The sequence below is a fragment of the Panicum virgatum genome, chromosome 9K (genome assembly GCF_016808335.1).
Source record: "Panicum virgatum strain AP13 chromosome 9K, P.virgatum_v5, whole genome shotgun sequence".
In the NCBI taxonomy this organism is placed as follows: domain Eukaryota; kingdom Viridiplantae; phylum Streptophyta; class Magnoliopsida; order Poales; family Poaceae; genus Panicum; species Panicum virgatum.
The window spans coordinates 16,000,852-16,006,025 of NC_053144.1; positions in this window are offsets into that span (position 1 = coordinate 16,000,852).

Sequence of the window (5,174 nt, forward strand, 5' to 3'; positions counted from 1 at the left end):
TAGCTTACAAGTTGAAGTGAAGGTTCAAGCCAAAACATGCTAAGCTCACAACTTGGACATTTGTTGCACAAGTCACCCATAAGGTAATGGTAGCTAGATTTCTATTCAAGCATCATGTAGCTCCATTGCTCTTGCTAGCATGTTTGCATTGCATCACCTAGTGTTATGTATGGTGGGTTGCTTGTGTCATGATTCTAACCCAGGAGCAACCTACATGGTTTGATAAGTGTGTAGAAAGCTACACAAGGTTACCCTTCATGGTACATAGATTTCATGAGGTATTAGAGATGGCAGCGGATCGGGTTCGGTGCGGGTATCCGCGGGTTTCGGTTTTTCGGGTTTCGGGTTTGGGGTTGGTTTTTCGCCCACGGTTTTCAAGTTCGGGTTTGGGTTTGGTTTCGGGTTCGGTTTTGGGTTTTGGTTTCCACCCGTGGATATCCAATGGATATTCGAAATAATCATTTGGAATTAAAACTCATGTTTTATAATATGTTAATGATAACTTGTTTACTTAGACTATTAAATTTATTGAAAGTTGACTCATGAAAATATTTATTATTTGTTGCCTCTTATTTATACATGTGAATATGTGTATATTTATCCGCGGGTTTTGGGTATCCATTCGGGTTTCGGGTATCCGCGGGTTTGGTTTTGGTGATGGATTTCAACCCGAATCGGTTTTGGATTCGGGTTCGGGTTTCGATTTCGGGTTTCGGTTTTGGGTGCACGGAGACTCCACCCGATCCGAACCCGACCCGTTGCAATCGTTATGAGGTATGTATTTCATATGTGCACCATGAACACAAGCTATAGGGTAAACTTTCCAATTGTGTTAAAATCAATGTGCATACATTTGCTTGGTGATTGAAACACTAAATGCACACATTTAGGGGGAGTTCATCCTATGGTTTGTGATTTTGAGACTAACATGTTTCCATGTTTATCTTTTGTAGTCTCACGATGGAGTTAACACTCTAAGAGAATGTTTCTCACGATCAATGTGAACAAACAACTCTATAAGAGTGATTAGATAAATTGTGCTTTCATGCATATTGAGCCATGCCTTATTGAACTTAAATGCTCATATCTAAGTTCATAGGCTATGTGCTCATACATTTGCTTAACCTTGGTGTACCAAGTACTCTTCTTTCAAAGACTTTCAATTGGTTTCAAGTCACTTTCAATTTGGTACATGCAAGGTAAACAAAGGTCCCCCGGAGGTATGCAAGGTTCTAAACTCATTCAATTGGTATAATTGTCAATTTCTTATCCTTTTTAGAGCTACCTCCGTGCATGATATGATCTAAGCTTTCTAGTTATAACTCTAGTTGTGCACTTGATTTTCATATTATCATTTTGTGCACATACTTGTGGAAAGCTTAGCTCATGTCATGCTAGTTTCGTGATTTTGTGATCCACCATAGTAAATTTTTAATTGGTATCTTCATTGATATCATACAATTGGATCATAAGTCATGAAACTAACTCCCTAGAATACTAATCCTCTCCAGAGCTATATTGTTTTGCAAGACCCTTTAGGTGCAAGACCTTTTAGGTGATTTGATTCCAAAGGGGGAGAAATGTGGATCAAAGCAAGGTATTTTCTCAAGGAGAAGAAGCATATCCCAAAGGGGGAGAAATACCTAAGTCAATCAAGTCATGAGGGAGAAGTAGTAAGATAGGGGGAGGAACAAAGGGGGAAATCATGGTTTTAGGGGAAGGCCAAGCCATCATTGGATGGTGGTAAGTATCCAAGCAAGTGTAAGTGGTTTCAATTGGTTTCAATTGATATCAAGCGATTAAATTTGTCAATTTTTGCAAATATTATGCTTGCTTTGATTGTGCTGTCATCAATCACCAAAAAGAGGGAGATTGTAACGAACATGGCACCATTTATGCCATTTCGAGTGATTTTGGTGATCCAATGACAACGCAATCAATGGGACTAATGGTATTGTTAAGTGAACATTTCTAGATCCCAGGGATGAAGTAAAAAGGCCATGCAAAGCAAAACACGAAGAAAGAACTCAAAGAAACACTGAATTGGACGAGTTCTGCAGAAATCAGTAGCACCGGTTGAACCGATGACTAAGCATCGGTGCATCCGATGGTTGTCGGAAGATCCGACGCCCTGGTGTTTGTGAGGCACCGGTTGAACCGACGGCATCACGACAGGCATCGGTGCATTGGGCATATTATGTTCCAGAGACGATGTTAAGTGCCCAGGAGAAGATCCTTCAGCACCGGATGAACCGGTGATGCATCGGAGCAAAGCACCGGTGTAATGACGTCAGCAGAAGAGAAGAAAGTCAACAGCTAGTTGAGTGCTGTGAGTGACCGGTTTAACCGACGGGCAAGCATTGGTTCAACCGATGATCACTGTGTCAGCTGTCAGGAGTTCAATGGCTACTTCGGGTCTTAGAGTGATCAGATGAACTGACGCTACCACTGCCTGAGGCATCGGTTCATACAATGATACGCAGATTTCTGCTGACCGTTGAAGCAATGGCTACACGACTTGGAGGCCTATATATATGGCATCCCCCGGCCATTTGAAGCTTGCTGGAGTTGCTAGAAGTCACACACACACCCAAGATCATCTCCAAGCCATACAAGAGCCCATTGATCATATCCTTAGCCTTTAGCACTAGCCTTGTAAAGTGTGAGTGCTAGATTAGCTCTTAGTGAGTGAGATTGCAAGGCCTTGAGCCTTTGTGCTGTGGTTCTTTAGTGAACCAAAAGAAGAGCTTGGTGCGCCGGCCCCTTGGAGCTGTGAACCTCGCCGGCAACGTCATCGACCCTCCGACTTGGTGTGGAGCGGCGACGACACTTTGTGCGGGGTATGTGGAGACCCCCATCCTTTGTGGAGAAGCTCCTTAGTGGAACCCGGGGCCAAGGTGACCGTGATTGTGTTCACGGAAGAGACTTGGTGGCCGAGTAGCAATACTCTTAGTGAGTGCTACAACAACGTGGATGTAGGTGTGCCTATGTGGCTAACCGAACCACGGGATTAACACCCGCGTCAAGAGTTTGCTATCTCCTATCCCGCTCATTAAGCTTCCGCATTTCATAATAGCAATTTGTATGCCTTTACTTTCATAAAGTAGTTTCTTGATAGGAAAGGCTATAGGTTGCTAAACTCTTTTGGGATAGGGGTTTCACACAAGAACAACCATAGTTGCACATCTAGATAGCTTGTTTTAGTTTTAGTTTTGTACAAACTAGTTAGAGCCATAGGTCTAAGTTTTTTAGAGTGCCTAATTCACCCCCTCCCCCTCTTAGGCTAGAGCACCTGATCCTTACAAACGCTCCTCCTTGGCTTCCTCTTTTCCCTCTTGGCGCGGCATCGGCGACGAGCTGCAGCGGTGCCCCTGGCTCCTCTCCCCTCCTCTTCCTCTGCTTCCACTTCTTCTCCTCGGTCTTCTCAATTTGGTGGCGGTGGCGCTCGATTGGAGCAAAGGGAGGGGTGGCTAGGGTTTAGAGAGGCCGATAGGGCTTTATAGGCGGCTGGCTAGGGCTCCCCTCGGCACGGACGCCGAGGATTGCCGGGCCGGTTTGGGGGGGCGCACGGAGGCTACGTGGCGTGCATCCGACGGCCATCCTCATGGGGTCTAGGCTTTCTAGGGCGCGCGGGTAGGCGGTTTTCCATGTCTTGTCGCGGAGCGGAGGCGGCCGCGCGCGCGGAGCAGGTGGAGGCGCGGCGCTGCGCTGGCGGCTGACGCAAAAAGCAGAGAGGGCGAGAGAAGGAAGGGGAATAGGGTCCAGCTGACGAGCGGGACCAGGGCAGGGGCTCAGGGCAGGGGAGAGGGGGTGCGGCGGTACTGGGCCGGATGTGGGCCGGCGGGGTACGTTGTGCTGGTGCGGGCTGGTCCACGTGGGCCGGTCAGGCGGGGAGCTAGGCCGGCGGTTTAGCAGGCTGAGGCAGCTGTGCGGGTTGGGCCAGGCTGGGGTAGGTTAGGAGGTTTAGGCCCAAGGTTAGATAGGGGTTTGAGTTAGCTTTTGAAAATAATTTGAATGGCTTAATTCAAATTATTTGCCACCCAAAAAAAAAGAGCGTACCCAGTGCCGTAGGCTTCCCGCACTGTGCGGGGTCTGGGGAAGGGTTGTCTTTAATTCAAATTATTTGCCACCCAACTTCAAATAAAATGTAATCAAACCAAATTGAAACAAGATAGATCCAAATAAACTCCAACTCCAAATATAGCACACTAATATTATCATCCTTAATTTAAATTTAAATTTTATTCTACTAAGAATTTGAGATGGAAGATGAGGTCAACCTTATATTATCCTAGCTATTTTCACATGCACACAAAAAGTTTTTGAAAATTTATATTTTTGCACTATATAACATTCCATAAAAATACGGGATGTTACAGGCGCGGCAAATTCATGACCCGCATCGGGCGTCTCTGTCCGGGGCTGGTCTCAGCTTTCCCTCCCTAAGCCACGTGTCGCCCTGGGAGCACCCGGGTGCTCCCAGCCCTCCCTCTCCACGTTGTACGGGATGTTACAGGCACGGCAAATTCATGACCCGCGTCGGGCGTCTATGTTTGGGGCTGGTCTCAGCTTTCCCTCCCTAAGCCACGTGTCGCCCTGGGAGCACTCGGGTGCTCCCAGCCCTCCCTCTCCACGTTGTATAGTATTAAGAGTACTTCTAAGTGATCATCTATATCTTTACTTCAAGTGCAAGGAACAAGCTATAAAAGGTCTGACTACACTGATTTAGCGGAGGTAGGGAATTCTGAGAATAAATCAGCATCTATATGGGTTTGGTCATCCAGAATATTTTGAAATGTCATGTGTGAACACATTTGTGTTGAATATGAGTGTGAGGATATTTCAGAGTTGTATGCTTGTGTCAATGATCTGGACCATCCGTCTGCTCAATCATTTGAGAATATAAATTTATCTGCCTATGATTCACATATCAATTTTGACATAAAGAAGGCTATTGTTATGTTTCTCAGAATAGTCAAGCATCTAAAGTGGGCAATCAACGTGGACAGATTAGATCCAAAAACTATCCTACTGATGCACCAAGACATTCCACTATTTCAAATTAAAAACTTTCATTTGGGATACTGTGGCGGTCCAGTATTTCTCTCTTCTAGCCATGTTGTTGCTATTATTCTTTTCAAGCTACATGATATTAACTTTGCGGTTCACTTGTC